Source organism: Aquarana catesbeiana, linkage group LG01 (assembly GCF_042186555.1).
Source record: "Aquarana catesbeiana isolate 2022-GZ linkage group LG01, ASM4218655v1, whole genome shotgun sequence".
NCBI classification, from domain to species: Eukaryota; Metazoa; Chordata; class Amphibia; order Anura; family Ranidae; genus Aquarana; species Aquarana catesbeiana.
In genome coordinates, this window is record NC_133324.1 from 788582704 (window position 1) to 788602921 (window position 20218).

A 20218-nucleotide genomic window follows, 5' to 3' on the forward strand; every position below is an offset into this window, starting at 1 on the left:
GATGCTAGCATCCATTAGTGGAAAGTATGACACATTCCTTCCACGCTGGCAACGTTGGATAAATTGGTACGACAATTATCGTAAATGACTGGAATCACACCTGATATCAGTAGGGTGAATTAACTCATGATTTTCTGTGTTTTTTTTTTCTTTAAAACCCATGTCCTTCCTTTTCCATATGGCTTCTGAATTGATCCTGTATTATATACACATTAGTTACTTTTACTAGTTACGAGCTATACGCTCTTGTTACAAGAACGCTAACAGATATAAACTGGTTAATACTGCTGTTGACACAGAGGCATGTGGAGGCTGTGCCTCCGCTGGGCCACAGTTAGTTCCCAGATGGGGTGACTAGCGGAGGAATATAGCCTCTCCTGCCTTGCTCTACTCCTCACATATCAGGGAATTGTATTAAGTCTGTAAAGTTATATGAAACTGTTAGCCTCTATGGTTTATATTTCGGTTTACGATATCTACTGTTATATGTAAACATGGTGTATATCTTTGTAAACTGACAAAACTTGAATAAAAATTATTAAAAAAAATAAAAAAATTTACACCCTTAGAAAGCCTTAAGGCGGTGCTTGGTTTTCGGGGTCCCGTACGTGGCTAGGCTCCCAAAAAGTCTCATGCATGTGGTATCCCCGTACTCAGGAGAAGCAACAGAATGTATTTTGGGGTGTAATTTCACATATGCCCATGGCATGTTTGAGCAATATATCATTTAGTGACAACTTTGTGCAAAAAAAAAAAAAGTTTGTCTTTTCCCAGCACCTTGTGTCAAAATATAAAATATTCCATGGACTCAAAAAACAAAAAAACAAAAAAAAGGCTTTTTATGGGCTTCATAACAAAGGCGGTGAATACATACGCACATGCCAATTATAATTTTTTTATTTCTGAAAAATAGTTTTATGTATACAGTATATTTTTCTAATTTTACTTCACCAACTTTGACTATTGTGTTCTGATCCATCACATATAAGTCAAATTAAAAAAAACATTGAACTAAACGCTGTAATGTAACAAAATAGGTAAAAAGCCAAGGGGGTGAATACTTTTGCAAGGCACTGTACATGTGCAAGCCTGCAGAGTCTTGTAATGTTCTGCAGGGGGCCTGGAAAGAAAAATCGGTGAGAGAAGTTTCTGGAAGAGGTTACCTGAAAGAGACTGCAAGAGACATCCTGTGAATTCCTCAGCCAGGTTCCTGTTATTCAGGGCCTAGAGGAGAGCACAAAGAACCTGGAGCAGATTTCATTCATTTCTTCTGTCTGCCTTAGAGGTCTGAGGAGAACTGACTGCTGCATTGTAAGAGCCACAAGGTCTCTGCAAAGACATTCCTTGTGCTACAGTGACTGTATCCTAGATTTCTAAAAACACATTGTTTTGCTGCCATACATAAATGTTACATCTTCAGCTACTGTACCTGTTTATCTCATCAGAAGATAGTATGATAAACTGTATTGCATGTTCAAGGAGAGAGAAGAGACTGTTCAGCTACATACAGAAGATATATACATTCAATAGCTTTGGAGTCATGTCTTCTACATAAAGTAAACTGTACTGGAAGAGGCTTTATTCAAGGAGAATCATCAGCCATACATGGAGCAAATGGAGCATACATGGAGCAAAAGTCTTTCCTTTCCTTGATAAAGAAATCCTTCCTGCCGGACCATTGTCTTTGCGGGGGTGATTGAAGGTGAGGGCAGGCATCCCTGGCAGGAGAACATAGAATAATTGCTAGTGGCTATAGCAGATTTCTCAAGTAAAACCCGGCAAGCTGGTTGTACCTAAGTTGATCAATTGATCAACTTGGTACCTTCAGCCTGCTCATACATGGTTTGAATCTTGGCTGGTTCCTGCTGAACCAGCCGAGATTTGAACCGTGTATGGCCTGCCAAAAGGAACTGCACACATGTATTTTTGTTCAGTATCTTAAAAAGACAATACATTGGATACTATTTTCTTGCTTTGGAAAGGATTTTATTTACTTCACAGTTATTCAGGACCCCAATGTAGACCTGTTATCTCACCAGCGAACAAGGTTGGGACTTACATTAAAGTAACTGCTTTTTAATGACAAATGACACACATGTTCTAATGCCAAAACTATGATTTCACTTTTAATTATTAAACTTGTTACTGTGTTAGCATTAACCATTTTTACCTTTTAAAATACCAAACACAAATTGCATATTATTTACCACTGTCTGTCCCACTGTGTCATGGGTTCACCAATGGTTTCATAAGTTTGGGGTAGGCGCTTTATCTGACACTTACTGTATAAGTGCACTACACAAAATTAAAAAGTATGGGATTGTGTAGAATCATAATTATGTAAAATTAGAAGAGTACCAATGATTGTGAGTTATATTGTGTACAAGTTCTAATAGCCTGCATAACTACTCTTTACTGCATAGCCGGGATGTCCCAAAGCTTCTTGACATCAACAGAATGGAATTTTCTTTAGAATGTCAGAGAAAATATATTTTTCTTAAAGAAAAAGAAAAAAAATACCGTAGAAAACCAGTACTGCAAAGCATCCACACATCTTTAAAAAAACAGCTTACAGTGTGTCAAATAAAGGCCACAGAAACCCAGAGTAGCCGCTGTTCACATTAACCCATAGGATGGCCTTAAGATATTCCCTGAACAAAACAAGACCTAGAAAACACCCAACAGTCCTGACATTCTATGAATATCACACACTAGTGTGCTCTTTCTCCAGGAGAGAAATGCAACTGTGAGTGATTATTATCTCAAATTGTACTGTAAAGCTCTCATGAAACCTAAAAGAAAAAAACATACTCAGGGCCTTTCACACTTTTTGTATTGTAGATAGATAGATAGATAGATAGATAGATAGATAGATAGATAGATAGATAGATAGATAGATAGATAGATAGATAGATAGATAGATAGATAGATAGATAGATAAAATGATAGATAGATGTACAAATAAATACAGTCAGAATTTACATATGGTATATCAGTGTTTATCTACTTATATATGTGTTTCAATATTGTCACTGTTGTTGTTATTATTAGTATTATCTTCTTTATATAGTTTGACAATTCTCAAAATTGGGTATGTTCCATGTGATGTTTTATTTTAAGGCTGTTTTCTTTTGATTAGCTCGAAGCTTGGGGGGAAAAAAAAATGTTGTTTGCTACAAAGAAGTACGGTATCCTGCAGTCTTGCTTCAAGCAGCTTGCTGCAACGAAAATTTATATATAAATAAAAAAAGAAAAACTCTTCAGAGTTGAAATTCTTATGTGAAATGAAAGGTCCTGTCCGATCCTATTTCATGGTCGCTTTGATTACTTGACTGAAAAGAAGCAAAGGGTGTTATTCCATTGTTCACTGTCGAAGTAACTATAAACCACAAAGCTGAAATTATTTTTAATAATCACTGAAGTCACATCATTTTGTCTCAAGCCACCGCTTACCAAGTGTTCATTCGGATAATAAAGCACAGATAGCCTGTCAAATTAGTGCCACACGTTCTCAGTTTCACCTTGATTTCTTCTTCTTGCATAAAGTGGGATTAAAATTGTCAAGGAATATATTTCAATTTGTATACCATACAGTGAAACAAAATGAATTCATACAAGCAGCAATTGTATTGATCTTAAATCCCTTTGGAAACCATGTATATTTCACGAGACAGGACCTTACATTGATGGGGCAATTTCAGCTTAACACATCTGCTATTGAGAGCCGCATGCTTGAAAATACTGCAGATTATTAAATTAAAGAAAATACTTTGTCCATAAAAAAAGTATTGTGTGTAAAATGAGTCCTCTGTGTAAACGACAACAGCAGGTAAAAAATTGTCCTGCTTGGTCCATAGCTCACATGGCTTAAGTAAGCAATGCTAGCTGTAGTATGGGAACTACTGATTAGTTCCTTCTGCCCATTTAGGGCTTAAATATGGTGGTATTTAACATACACAGGTTCCTGGATGGGATGCTGATTCACAGAGGGAGGAGAGGTTGGGAGGGGGGAAGGAGGGATTTTTATGGGGCGGTACGGTGCCGCATGTCTTAGAACCGGACCTCAGGTTTTTCTGTTGTGTATGTATTGTGTATGTTTTCATACTCTTGTTGTTTTTTGTTTTGATTTAGTTATTTTTGTGAATTTTTGGTTTTGTTATGGTGATGTGATCTTGTTATACCGTTTATATATATATATATATATATATATATATATATATATATATATATATATATATATATATATATATATATATATATAAAAAAAAATTGTCTGAGATGAAAGAGGCGACTTTTCAACATCTGTGTCATACTGTTGAGATGCAGTAAAACAGCTGAGCACAAAGGTATTATCATTTCAGATACCCAGAATCCAAATACATGACAAGACCAGATGGGTGCAAGCACAGCCAGCACAGTCTGTAGCACACCTCTGATATAAGAAGAACACTTACAACCATTCCTTAATCTATGTTGTTTGGTTGGCAAAACATTAGGTTTCTATGGGAGTTAAAGTGTTGTTAAACCCACAGCAGTAAAATCAGTCTGTCTATGTAGTAAAGCAGGGGTGCTCAACCTGAGGCCTTCGAAGCACTTTGATGTGGCCTTCAACCTCAAACCAAGGAAGGGCATGCCCATGCTTTGGGATGGTAAGTTTGCAAGCTCAGATCGTGATCAACAGTTTGCCAACCCGCCATCCCAGAGCATCAGAGTGCATGGAGCAGACACCAACAGTGGAGAAAGCAGGCAGCTGTGGAGGGAGTAGTAGCAGTAGTGGTGGCTACTGTCCCAGGAAGAATGATACCAAGTGCACTTCGCTGGGACCTTTCTAGCAGTCCAGAGAGCGATGCCAGCAGAATCAGGAAGAGGGAAAGGTTAGTGTATTAAATATCACATACACTGCACTTTTGCAATGGGCATATTAGCACTTACAAAAAAGGTTTTCACAGTGATCTGTGGTTATCTGCACTGAGCCATAGGTTAGCTGCACTGAGAGGTCTATTATATCCTGCAGGTTTGGAGCTCTTTCTGAAAGCAGCTCACCCACAGAAAATCTGATATTAACAATCAGTATATACAACAGAATTGTTGCAGCATTCTGCAGCTACTCTAAAATATATTATTTTGTGATAAAATAATCTAAATATAATGCCCTGTGTGTAAAGTTAAGATACAGAATAGTATATATATCACATTAGAGAAATTGAAATCAGCAAAGCAGACTGCTCATTAGTAAATAATAATGTCTCACACAAAAAATGTCTATTAATATTTTGTCTATAAATTCACATTTACAAGAAAAATACAGTGCAGAATGTAAGTATCATTTGCGAGTTAGCCAACACATCCATTAATGAGAAATCTGAGAAATTTAGCTTACTTAATCTACTCTAAACAACTGATTTTTTTCTTTCTTCTAGCATATAGGTCTTTATTACATTCCACAGTATTACAACAATGGTCACACATACGTATTGCAACAACAGTCACACATCAATGCATATACAGAGAACTGAGATCAGATACAACTGTCATGGACATAGATAACTTAAAATCATTACAAAACTTCATAACTATCTGCACTAACTGAAATGGTACTGCAAACCATTTTGTTTTTCTTATGTAAAAGTTTAAGTGAGTATAATGGTAACAAGACAACAAGATAATATCAGTCATACAACTGATGAAATATTGGAAAAGAAGACTAGAATGTATCAACATCTTACAGATTTGCCTAGTAAGATATGTACAAGGTTCAGGTCCCATGCCTACTAACCCAAGTGACAACTGGGCAAGCCTTTGAGAAGGTCTCAGATCAGGTTATAGAATATCTAACTTATCCAGGGTGCTCTTGAGTTTTTCTGTTTTGTACCAGGTGGTGTGCTGAAGGATGAACATAGTATCCTTTAATTGTTCGAAGATTTTAAATGTAAGATAATTTCACTATGTTTTGAAAATTCTTTATGTTTGGTCTGTAGCTTGCCAAGTATTATAAGCTGGGATAGTATAGTTTTCAGGTCAGCCACAGTAGGGTCTTGTGGGTGTACCTATTTGTACAGAATTTCTTTTTTATTCTAATAGGCAGTCTAGATAATTTAGATTTGTTAATAGCCTACCCAGGCATGGTATTGTGAAAGACAAACTTGAGGGTGTAGGGTGTTGGAACCTTCCATAATCTTGTTCAAATATCAAACTGTTGCTAAAAATGGTTGATGTGTAGACATGACGCATGAGGTGTTTTAGTTTAGGTAGTGCTGTATAGCATTTTGGCAAGAGATTAACCAGTCATGGATTGGAGATCTGACAGGGATGGTGAAAGCTTGGAAATTGAATTTCTCTCCAACTTTTTCCTGTTGGTATAACATACGATCACACCAAGCTAGTCCCTGATGTGTCTAAAACCGCTTGCCAGGTCATGTAATCTGACGTTAGGCAGGTTGACTCCTAAGTAAGAGTTAGGCAGTTGTAGTTCTATTAATGCTATTGTGGATTTTCTGCTCTTCTTTTTCTGCATGTTCTTTTATTTAAATAGCATAGGGATGGTGTGCATAGGGTATAATAGGCATTCAAAACGAATCATGTATATGAAATGGCATCTATCTAGCAATAAGAACAGATCTTTCCTGGCCTGTAATTTCTGAGGGTTTTTAATAATACCAGGGGTAGCCCATAGAGGTCCAAGGGATTTTGGGGATTAGAAATTCCAGATATGATATGCGATTAGACTTCACTATTACCCATATTGTTTTATCCAGTCTACTTTAACCCTAGGTGTGTTTTTAATGAGGAATAGCAGTTCATTTTTTCTAGATTCATTTTCAGCCTGAAAAAATTGCCAAAAAAATGTGGAATTTGGGATCATAATAGGATTATGTAATTTATGTAATTTATGAACTTAGCAGATTTGATTTCATTCTGACCTATATTAAGACCTGTAAAGAGTATTAGAAGAAGAACATGCTTGCGATGACAAGGGGCAACTCCGTTGGGTTCCTTTCTAGCATATGAGTGGTGTTGCTGTTGAGGATATTTGATGTCTAAGGTATAGTGTAGAAATAAATTCTAATAAATAGTACCTCAAAGCCCGTCCTTTGGAAAGGTAAGCTCTAGACCACAGAATATGGTTAGCTAGGTATATGGGTGTAGGAGTTGTGTCTTCCATTACAATTTCTATGTCATGGGGTGGTTTTAAATAATGCCTGTTACCTCTTTCAGGCTAATATTTGTGCTGAATGTATCTAGAACCCTTTCCATAACAAGTGTTAGGTGTATAGTATTTAGAAAATTGTCATTACCTTGGTGGTCAGTAAATAAAAATTCTTGTAAAAAAAAAATGTCCATTATGTTTGTTATAACTTTTGACTCAGACTTTACAATGGATTGCAAATCTTTCAGTTGGTTGACATGGGAGGTGGACATTGTCCCCATGCCATATGGACCAGGTGTCTGCTTAAGGTATTACAGAATATGAAGAACTCTACTGTTGATAGAAAAATTATTTACTGGTCGTTGAGATATTCAATGATCACAAAACTGTTCGGCTTTAGTCCTAGCTTTCCTATTCTCTGCAGTTATGTTTTGTTTATATGCAAAACACTCTAAACAGGCAGTTTTACAGTCCTTTGAATACTTTTGTACATTTAACTTCTTGCAAAATGTCATTTTTTTTTTTTTTGCAAGACGTCACTATCCAACTAAGGAATTAGTTTAGGAGTTACTTCACAGTTACACTTGTAGAAGACATTAAAGGTTGTAGAATGTTACACATTATTCTCTTAAATGATTTGTGCAATTGTATTAGCCTAATATGCCCTCACTGGCCATAAAAAAATAAAAAACCTTAGTTTTCAGACCAGAGCTTTATTGCCCCAGAAAGCTACTAATAGTATCAAAAAAAGTTCAGTTTATTGCTATATATCTGCCTGTGACTCTTGTAAAGAATATCAATCTGTCAATCTACCTGTTTAGCGCAAGCACTACTGGGAAGGCAAAGGACACATAGAGAGAGATGTACTAAAACTGGAGCACTTAGAAACTGGTGTAGCTGTGCACGGTAGCTATTCAGCAGCTGTCTTCAGTTTGTTCAGTTAAGCTTTGGCAATGAAATCTGGACGCTATGTAGAGCTGCACCAGATTTTGTAGTTTTAGTAAATAACCCTCATTGAGTTTTTCAAACCACATCTATTCCTTACGTGACCAATTACAATTGCAAGAATCTGGTTATTCAGTCCTAAATAATTATAATTTGCTGGTTATTTAGGTGTTCATGCTTCTCTGAGTGAGTGTCAGATGTCAACTGAAATGTGAAACTTGGGGGTTTATGTAAAACTTTGCTGTGTGAATGTATCAATCAATCAAACTGGCTCAACCATCAATTTGCTTAAACCATTTACATACTAGGATCCTCAGTAATATCTAGTTGCATAAATGATGTATTTCTCCTGACTGAGGTAGTTTAGGAAAGTATACAGCATTGCCACTAGAGGGTGATGATTATCCTAGGAAATAAACATATTAAGCATATTACAGTGAAGATTTTTTGTGCATGTGCAAATGATTCACGCATTTGCACAGCTAACTTTTTATGCATAAAATCCCCATGGTTCTTGTTGACTTTCTGACCTCAAAGACTACCTCCCAATTGCAGAACTGTATTTAAAAAAAACAGAACTAGTGATTATTTTTTTCAACTTGACCATACGGCTCCACTATTCAATACTTTTGCAGTCTCAATAGATTAGAGAGGGGTTTCAGATTAAAAAAAAAGTCTAAATAAGACAACAACTAAAACACATTTTAGCAAATGATTATATTTTAATTTTTTTATTTTCTCTTAAAAAGAGACTAACATTATAACATAAATGCAAATAACAAAAAAAGCAGTGCAGTGTGATACTGAACCTTACAAATGCATAGATAGTGCCACAAACAATGAAAATCAATATTGCTAAAAAATGTGACTATGAACATAAAAAATACATTTTTTTGTGTAAGAAGCAAGCTCACAGTGAAAAAAAACCCTGAGGAAGACACCTGATTAGCCCTGTGACGTCACATGTAGGGGAGGGGCCAGGATGGTGGAGGAGCTCGGATACATGCTTGTTTGGACAAGCTGCTGACACATACAAGTTTGGAAGTCATTTGGAGAGGAATCCTATGCTTAATGCTTTTATAGTTTGGTGCTAAAATGTGTGAGTACCCTGATGTTATATTTTCTAAATACATTTTTAAACTAGCGATAATGCACTATCCAGCCTCTTACTTGTTTTAAAATTGAGGACATCCTCTCTGGATTTTCCTTTCCTTTCTGTCAAGGTGACAATGGTCACCAGTACAAATAGAGTTGTGAATCGCCCCAATGGAGACACAGACAGCAATTAAAAATGTACTGGTCTACGATTCACTTTATTAAATACTAGAAAAACATGTTCTTCCTAGAGATACACTTTTATTACACTAGTAGATACATATATATATATATATATAAATGTTGTCTTCTCTTGCCCCTTTTTCAAGTTTGAGGAGGCCTTTAACCACCCTCAAATGTAACATTGTGCTAATTATTTTGTGCAACTAAAACAGTTGCTAGGTGGAACAGATATTCTGTTTAAAAAAGGTCTTATTGGTTGGTGTGCATGCTGGGTATGCACAATACCTCTACTTCCAATGTTATTAGCCATCAGGGAGCCAAGGCTAAAGGCACAAATCTAATTGACACAGCTCTGTGCCTTTGGTTGCTGTAATAGGCATCCTCAGGATCACAAATGAAACAGTGGTACCGTTTACATTGAAGAGCTTGCCCCTTCCTCTCACATTGGAGGAACAGTAAGAAGGATTTATTGAAAAAGGTTCTGTACAATTGCTGATAAAAGGCATGTCTTTTGGCAAAAGTAGTGTTCAAATAGTATAAAAAGCACACGGGTTCAAATGGTAGACATAACAATTAGAAATATTGGTGTCTAACCAAAATGAGGAAATGGTTATGTGAAAGTCAAACATCATGCCTTATTAACATAACTCTATAAGAGAAATAAAAGGAAAAGAGGTAAGGAAGAAAGAAGGAAAAAAGGGGAAGGGAGAGGGAGGAACATATATAGGGAAGGCCCAGCTTAGACATACAATATAGTTCTGTCTCAGGAACCCAGTCAAATGTGTTCTGGTTTAAAGTGTTGTAAAAATGTAAGCGTGTCAGTGAGCAATCATCAAGATATTCACACTTTTCAGAATTGTTCAGTTTATCATTATCCTGTGCAATCATACATTCCATTTGTGTCATTTCACACAGAAACTACTCCACCAAAGTAGGAACAACTTGTGACTTCAATAGTACAGGTGCATCACATAAAATTACAATATCAGCAAAAAGTAAATTTATTTCAGTAATTTAATTCAAAAAGTGAAACTCATATTTTATTTATTTATTTCAGGTACTTATATAGCGCTGTCAATTTACGCAACGCTTTACATATACATTGTACATTCACATCAGTCCCTACCCTCAAGGAGCTTACACTCTAAGGTCCCTAACTCACATTCATATATACTAGGGACAATTTTAAACAGAATCCAATTAACCTACCAGCATGTCTTTTTAGTGTGGGAGGAAACCAGAGCGCCTGGAGGAAACCCACGCAGGCACAGGGAGAACATGCAACCTCCAAGCAGGTAGTGTTGTGGTTGGGAGTCGAACCAACAACCCTTCTTACTGCTAGGCAAAAGTGCTATCCACTACACCACTGTGCTGCCCTATATTTTATATAGTTGTGTTACACACAGAGTGATATATTTAAAGCATTTCTTTCTTTTAATTTTGATGATTATGGTTTACAGCTAGTGAAAACCGAAGGTTTAGTATCTCAGAAAATTTGAATATTACACAAAACCAATAAAAAAAATAAAAAATCAACACTGAAAAGTATATACAGTATAGTATGCACTCAATACTTGGTCGGGGCTCCTTTTGCATAAATTACTGCATCAATGCGGCATGGCATGGAGGCAATCAGCCTATGGCACTGCTGAGGTGTTATGGAACCCTAGGTGGCCTTCAGCTCATCTGCATTGTTGGGTCTAGTGTCTCTCATCTTCCTCTTGACAATACCCCACATATTCTCTATGGGGTTTGGGTCAGGAGAGTTTGCTGGCCAATCAAATACAGTGATACCATGATCATTAAACCAGGTATTTGTACTTTTGGCAGTGTGGGCAGGTGACAAGTCCTGCTGGAAAATTAAATCAGCATCTCCATGAATCTGAGCAGCAGAGGGAAGCATAAAGTGCTCTGGAATTTCTCTGGTAGAGGGCTGTGCTGACTTGATAAAACACAGTGGACCAAAACCAGCAGATGACTTGGCTTCCCAAATCATCACTGACTGTGGAAACTTCACACTGGATCTCATACAACTTGGATTTTGTGCCTCTCCACTCTTCCTCCAGACTTTGGGCCCTTGATTTCCAAATCAAATGCAACATTTTCCACAGTTTCCATTTTTAGCTTTCTTTCTCCTATTTTCATCTGGTAATACAGCCAGCATGTCCGTTGTATTTCACTGCACAAACTCTCCAGCAGAATGTATCAGTTTACATGAATGAGACAAACCACTTAACAATGTGAGGGGTGATAAAAATGATCAGCTTTTATTTATTCATTCAAAACATGTATCCCAAAAAAACAAAAACTGTTTGGTGTAACTTGTTATAAAGTGTGAGCAGGAGTTTGGCTTCAATTTGTTAATAGTTCTTAATATGCTAATACATTTAACATTGCCCCCCCCCCCCCCCCCAGACTGGCAATGCTGCTGTCTGTTGTGCCTCCTATTCTCATTTCTTCAGAGTTCTGTCTCACTAATGCAGGAGGTGTGTTACTGGCCAGATCCCCCGGTGTTAATAGAGGGAAAAAAGCCAAAGAAAAAAGAAAACGGATGCAGCCACCACATATATTGATTGGTAAGCTGCAATATAATACAGTTTTAGTTTTGAGTTTAATACTGCTTTAAGGTTATCTGAATTCTTATGTACTAAACTTGTGGAAGTAGCACAAAGAGACATTATATAATGATCATGTTGACAAGGATGTTATTGTCAGGCTAAAAGGAATCCACACGTACTGTATTCATAAGAAAGGAGTAGAAAGCAATCAAGCTAGTGAAGAGACTGGTGATCTAATAATTCAAGTAGCCAGTGATGCAGGGCAATGATTTCTGCATGAATAAGGGCAGAACCAGTGGTATGGTGCCTTCTGTCAAGAATAGTAAGTTTGTGTAGTAGATTATCTACTTCTTTGGTATGTGTTTTTTAAGACACGAGCCATGAGTGATAAATATCCCATGAAGAATTAACTTTAAGGCTTCACACTCCATTGGAGGAGAGGTATCATTGGAAGAATAAGCGAGGCAAAAGTCCCTAATCACCTTTTTAATCCCAGGCATACAAACCTCATCATGTAGTAGGCTATCATTCAATCTCCACATAAAAGACTTAGTATCAGAATCAAAATCAAGGAATGGTCTGACCATACTTTAGGTTCAATACTGGCCTTTGGGTGTGCATCTAGGAGTCTTTGCTTCACAAATGTGTAATCGATTCTGCTATGGACATCGTGGCCCATTGAATAATAGGAGTAAGTCAAGTGACCGTTTACACTTAAGCGTTAGGAGGTCTTTAAGTTAGAGGCTAGATCTCCTAGAGGACAGATGTTGTGTTGGGTCTAAGAGGAGGTTGAAATCTCTGCTTAAGATTATATGGCCTTCTGCAAAATATTCAAGTGCAGTGAGTTACTGGATACAATGTGTCACCTGAGATGTATTGGGTAGGTAAATATATGCAACTGTAAAAACGATATCTAGCAACGAGCATTTCAGAAACAAATATCTGCCCAGTGGATCAATCTTTGTGTCTATAATTTTCACCTGCAGTGATTTATGGAAAGCGATTCAAGACTCCTTTTGTTTTACCATCCGTATTGGTACAGTGAAACCACAGAGTATAATAGCAATTGCTACAGCTGAGGAAATTGCCCCTGAAAAAAAATAGTTTCTTGCAACAAGGCAATTTTTTCTTTCTGTTTATGTAAATAATTAAAATATAAAACTTAAGACCTCTTGGTGGGTTTGTTGAGGCTCCACATGCCATACAATAAAAGGATGGAATCAGAAATCAGAGAAAAAGAAAACCAAGAAAACCAGACGAAAGCATTAAAATTGCTTTGCGAGGGGGTGGGGGGTGGACAGCCAGGTGTAGAATAATGCCGCGTACACACGGTCAGACTTTTCAACCGGACTTGTCCAAAAGACGCCGAGGGACCAAGTCCGATGGACAATCCGATCGTGTGTGGGCTTCACCGGACCTTCAGCGGACTTTTCCAGTCACAAATCTGACGGACTTTAGATTTGGAACATGCTTCAAATCTTTACGTCGTAACTCTGCCGGACCCAGAAATTCGCTCGTCTGTATGCTAGTCCGATGGACAAAAACCCACGCTAGGGCAGCTATTGGCTACTGGCTATCATCTTCCTTATTTTAGTCTGGTGTATGTCATCATGTACGATTCCGTCGGACTTTAGTGTGATTGTGTGTAGGCAAGTCCGGTCATTAGAAAGTCTGTTGAAAGTCCGCCAAAAGTCAGTCGAAAGTCTGTCGAAAGTCTGTCGGACAGGCTGTCGGACTTTTGTAGCTGAAAAGTCTGACCTTGTGTATGCGGCATAAGAGAAAGGGGAAAATAAATAGTGAAGCTTGAGAAGGAGAGAGGAGAGAAGGAGAGAAAACACTAAGGAGGAAATTCCAGGGCATGCAGAATATCCTGGTGAAATAAACTACTAAAGGAGTTGTGCACAAAGTGTTTACACAAAATGTTTGAAACCTAGGAGGGAGGCAGGCAAATCTAGAGAACACCATTCTAAGTGTCATCACAGATTCAACTATATACTACAGTATGACAAACCGGTGAAGCCAAACAGTGAGTAATAATATAAAGCTGTCACACTTTCCAAATGTCCATTACAGGCAGTATTATTTGTAATATGAATTGAAGGGAATTATTCTACAGATACTGCATTAGAAAGGTAGTAAAATAGACAGCATCTTTAAGGTCCCCTAACAACACTGCACAATGATGTTAGGGACAAGCACTGACCTGACAAAATAATAAGAGTATAAAGCAATAAACACCTTAAAAAATAAAAGGCAAGGTTATAAAAGAACTTATTCAAAAACTTTTACAGGCACTATAGCAGATCAACAGAGGTAGATAACATCCCATCTAACATTTGGGTCTTGACTCTGACCTTTGCAAGTTTAGCCCAAAATTCAGAGAAAAGATTATCCAGGCCAGGGTGGTCATGAAACCGCATAGTAGATGGAAAAGGGGCAGCTCTTGATTCCAAGTACCATCAGAGGTGAATATCCCAAAGCATGGTTCAACACCAGAATATCTTGTTCCAAGGCAGGGACTCCCACCAATCCAATAAGCATAGCCTGTTAATGTAATATGATGGTTAAACACTAAATTAGGCAGTCTAGCAAACAAAAGGAACCTTTAGGTCAGAAAAGAGTCAATACAAGGACCCCAAACTTTATCTTCATAAGCTGTAGATGAGGTGCATCCCATTTATTGAGATAAGAAGTTTAAGGCCAATTTTTCAGATATACTCCACAGTAAAGACAACATACTTATGTCCAATGAAAATAGTTCCCAGTGTAATAAACAAAGATAAGGGAAACAGAAGACAAACAGAAATATGAGCATTATAATGCTCCACACAGTAGCTCAATCCTTGCTGAGTGGAGTGTCATATTTATTTACATTCACTTAAAAGAAGGGAACAGGATTGGCAAAGAGTACCTACTCTAGTTGCATCTGGTGTGTTTTCCTAGTTAGGCATGGGGGTTGTACTTTTCGTGACCCAGGAGGAGTAACACCTGGCAAAACCGTGGACATAGCCAGTCTGGTAACTGCACCTGTGGAAGTTGGAAGTCTTTTAACAAATTAGGGAGATCACTACGTGAATTAAACATAGCTGATTTGCCATCTTTGTCTGGAAGGAGATTGTTATTTGGCATTCCCACAGCAGATCCAAAAGCGGTTTTAGGGATCTTCTCAGGTGGAGGGTCCACCTAGACAAGCCCAGTAGGAGGTAAATCACCTTTCCACTAAACTGGATCTCAGCAGAGTCCCAAGCTGCTTGCACGATTGCTTCCTTCACTTTAGTAGTACACCATGCAGATGATGTCCCTGGGGCAATTTGGATCAGCACTTTTAGGGCCCAATGCTCTGTGAGCTCTGTCGATTTCCAACAGATCACTTTAGGATATTCCAAAAGTGTATTAAAGATGAACCACAATAATGTGGACAGGTCAGGTGTTTCTACATTCTCTGGGACTCCATGCATCCTTATATTGTCACTCTGCCTTCTATTCTCCTGATCATCGATATGCAGAATTAGATTTGCATGGTATGATAGGAGATTGCTTTGCAGTATTCTTCTATTTTAGACTGTATGTTCTCCGACATTTTTCAGCTTCTTCAACCCTGTTGCCAATGTGAAGTATACCTTGCTTGATTGCCTGTAATCTGCCTTATGAGAGTCGACTATTCCTTATGAGAATCCACTATTTTATTCACATCAGTGGGCTGAATGAAAAAAAATGGAGAAGTCACTGTATTAACTATGCAATGTTAGTGCAGCAATCTCCCCTGATGTGCCTTTGTGTTCTGACAGGGGGGCTGACCCCCACCACCACCAGAACACAACTGATCAGTGCTCGCAGCCATTGGTTGACAGTGTGGATCAGATGCTGGTTTCCCAGCATCCACCTTTGACAGAAGCCGGTCCACAGACTGGCTTCTGTTGGACAGGTTGCTGTACACACTGGCAGAGAATAATCAGGTTTCTGTTGAACTGACCAATTTTTGGCCCTTGTGAACCAGCCTTGAGCCTGTGACATTGGGAAGCACTTTTGTAGCTAGCTGCCCTGCCTTTGATCTGCCTGAAGCAGGGGAAGTGGGTTTTGGATTCTTCTTAGGACCCATTTACTGCTGTATAGGTCTAGTACAAAAGAATGTTAAACAGTGGCAACCCTAGAGGAGAATGATGTTGAAGCACTCCTCAGTCAGCCATAGGTGAGCTCTATCCCTGTGAAGGATTAATCTATTAATTAAATTCTCCAGGCTAAAGGTGGGTGAAGGGTTAAAGTGCCACTAACCACTAATGTTGTGGTATTGTTTTGGGGGGTTTCTAAGTGCCATTAACCACCAGTGATTTGGGCTAGGGGCAGGTCATTTTAAATTGCTACTAATCACCACTCATTAAAGGATTGCCTTGGGGGTGGGGGGGCATGTTTCTTCATTTGTAAAATATTATGGCAAAAAATAAGGTCACCTTGGTTTCACTTTCCATAAAATGGGTAATTTTTGGGTGGCATTTTATTAGATAGAGTATGTTTTATAACAGAAAGCAAAGTAGACTTTTTATATTTTTCCTTTATATGGTGAAAAATTAAAAACCAAGTGATTATTAAAGTGAACAAAGAATGATTATACAGTGAACATTTTAAAACTAAGTGATTATTAAACACCACCAAAAGAAATTTCTATCTGTATCAAAACTGTAATATTTTTTTTTTAAGATTTTTTTTTCAGACAATAAAACATTACAAGCATTGTCAAATAGTATTGCACATAACTAGGGATGAGCTTCGAGTTTGTTCGAGCTGTTTGCCAGTTCGCCGAGCAGCGAACAATTTGGGGTGTTCTCGGCAAATTCGAATGCCGCGGAACACCCTTTAAAAGTCTATGGGAGAAATCAAAAGTGCTAATTTTAAAGGCTTATATTCATGGTATTGTCATAGAAAGTGTTTGGGGACCTGGGTCCTGCCCCAGGGGACATGGATCAATGCAAAAAAAGTTTTAAAAAGGGCTGTTTTTTCGGGAGCAGTGATTTTAATAATGCTTAAAGTGAAACAATAAAAGTAATATCCCTTTAAATTTCGTACCTGGGGGGTGTCTATAGTATGCCTGTAAAGGTGCGCATGTTTCTCGTTTTTAGAACAGTCTGACAGCAAAATGACATTTCAAAGGAAAAAAAGTCATTTAAATCTATTTGCGGCTATTAATGAATTTCCGGTCCGACAATACACATAAAAGTTCATTGATAAAAACGGGACAGGAATTCCCCACAGGGGAACCCTGAACCAAAATTTAAAAAAAAATGATGTGGGAGGTCCCCCTAAATTCCATACCAGGCCCTTCAGGTCTGGTATGGATATTAAGGGGAACCCCGGCCAAAATTTTAAAAAATGGCGTGGGGTTCCCCTCAAAATCTATACCAGACCCTTCAGGTCTGGTATGGATTTTAAGTGGAACCCCGCGCCAAAATTAAAAAAAAAAACGGCGTGGGGTCCCCCCAAAAATCCATACCAGACCCTTATCTGAGCACGCAACCTGGCAGGCCGCAGTAAAAGAGGGGGGGCGATAGAGCGCCCCCCTCCTGAACTGTACCAGGCCACATGCCCTCAACATTGGGAGGGTGCTTTGGGGTAGCCCCCCAAAACACCTTGTCCCCATGTTGATGGGGACAAGGGCCTCATCCCCACAACCCTTTCCCAGTGGTTGTGGGGGTCTGCGGGCGGGGGGCTTATCAGAATCTAGAAGCCCCCTTTAACAAGGGGACCCCCAGATCCCGGCCCTCCCCCCTGTGTGAAATGGTAAGGGGGTACAAAAGTACCCCTACCATTTCACAAAAAACTGTCAAAAATGTTAAAAATGACAAGAGACAGTTTTTGACAATTCCTTCATTTAAATGCTTCTTCTTTCTTCTATCTTCTTTCTTCTATCCTCTATCTTCAATCTTCCTTTGGTTTTTTCCTCCATCTTCTTCTTCTTCTGGTTCTTCCTCCGGTGTTCTTGTCCGGCATCTTCCTCCGTGGCATCTTCTTATCTTCTTCTCCTCGGGCCGCTCCGCATCCATGATGGCATGGAGGGAGGCTCCCGCTGTGTGACGCTTCTCCTCTTCTGACGGTTCTTAAATAAGGGGGGCGGGGCCACCCGGTGACCCCGCCCCCTCTGACGCACGGGGACTTGATGGGGACTTCCCTGTGGCATTCCCCGTGACGTCAGAGGGGGCAGGGTCACCCGTTATGTAGCCCCGCCCCCTTCTGTAGTATAATCTTGGACTAATAGAGTTAAGGTTAGGCACATTCGACCACAGGTTTGATGGACACAGATTGTTATTGTCATCATCATGTCGAATCTCCTATCTATATCGAACTGTTGTAGCAACGAAAATGAAAATAAAGCATTTGTTTATGTCGGATCTTTCGTTTTTCGGATTCTGCACTTTCGTTATCTTTTGTTAAAACGATAACGAAAATACCTGAAATTCGGACGAAAATGCATTCGGATGAAAACGAATGCACATGTCTATTATGTACAGGAGAGAAAACTTACTTGTATCTCACCCTCGCCAACACCATACTAGACACTTGAGATCTCAAGATCTGAATCGCGAATCGCTTTTTTTTTTTTTTTTTTTTTAAGAAAGTGGTGGATCTGGAAGTAGGCCAAGTAAGGAAAGGGGTTGTTGTTTGAATTTGTTGGGAGCGAGTTATGATCTAGAAGGGTACCATCTCGGAAGAAGTGGTGAGCTAATATTTAATTGTGTTTGGGTGGACATCCCAGGAGTAAAGGTCGGATTGAACTGTATGGGTGTAAAAGGCCCTGGATTTGAGGAAAGTTGAAACTTCTTGGATCCAAGGAATAGATATTATTGGCAGGGGCGAGAAATAATCTTCTAATCTAACCTAAAGGTACATAACTTACCTTCCAGGAATATGTGGTGGACATAATTAATATCAAACTGGGCCATAAGAAGCCATCCTCCAGGAGTAAAGGCTGGATTGAATTGTATGGGTGTAAAAGGCCCTGGATTTGAGAAAAGTTGAAACTTCTTGCATACCTCTCTAAAGCAGCTCAGGGAAGAGTCAATAAGAAGGGTGTTCTTTTAAGGCCTGGGTGATGTGACAGGGGAGGATCCAAGGAATAGATCATATTGGCAGGGGTAAGGAATAATCTTCTAAGCTAACCGAATGGTACATAACTTACCTTCCAGGAATATGTGGTGGAGATATTTAATACCAAACTGAGCCCATAAAAAGCCATTCTCCAGTTTAAAGAACTCTCCCAGAGACCCATTAAACCATAGCAGCTTGTTAGGGGACAACGTTAAGGGTATATCGCCTACAATTTGGGAGCATATGTGTAAAACTTCCCAGGGAGGGCCTTTACTGAACCCACATTCCTACCTTTGACCCCCTTCTATAAAGCATATTAAGTAAGGCCTCATAACCACCCAATAATTATAGAGTCTATACCCCAGAATACTCGTTTTGGCACAAAAACAGGGGAATTGGACAAAATATATAAAAACTTAGGGAGAAAAATCATTTTGAACAGATTTATTTGCCCTATCAAGGTGAGTGGGAGAGCCTGCCATCTATGCACTTCTCACGGAAAACCCCTATGATCGGAGACTAGTTATCCTCCAAAAATTTAGAGAGGGGGAGCCGAATTTGAATCCCCAAATACCAGAATGAACTGGACAACAGAATGGGACAATCCCCAGGTACCACCACATTTTCATCAATTGGAAACAGGGACGATTTGGACCAGTTGATACTGAACCCAGAATAATCCCCAAACTCCTGGATCAGGGCAAATGTGGCAGATAGGGAGGGACCCGGCTCCTGTAAGTACAGAAGAATGTCATCTGCATAAAATGACACACGTTCTCCCAATTGACCCAACCGAAGGCCTGAAAAGGAGTCACTCAAATGCATTTTGGCAGCCAGAGGCTCTATAGCCAGAGCGAACAACAGGGGTGACAATGGGCACCCCTGCCTAGTACCCCTAAATATGGGAAAGGGCTCTGATATAATGCCATTCACACATAACGTTACCAGTGGGTCAATGTATAATAATTGGATGCAGGATAATGGGTCCAAAACCATAGGACTCTAACAGATAAACTAAATAAGGCCACTCTACCGAGTCAAAGGCCTTCTTGGTGTCCAATGAGGCTACTACCCTTGCCCTGGAGTTATCATGTAGCACCTGAAGATTTACAAAAAGTCTCCTAATATTCATCTGGGCACATCTGCCAGGTATGAACCCCGTTTAATCTGCATTAATGAGTTTCAGAATCACTGTCTGATCCTGAACTTGCCA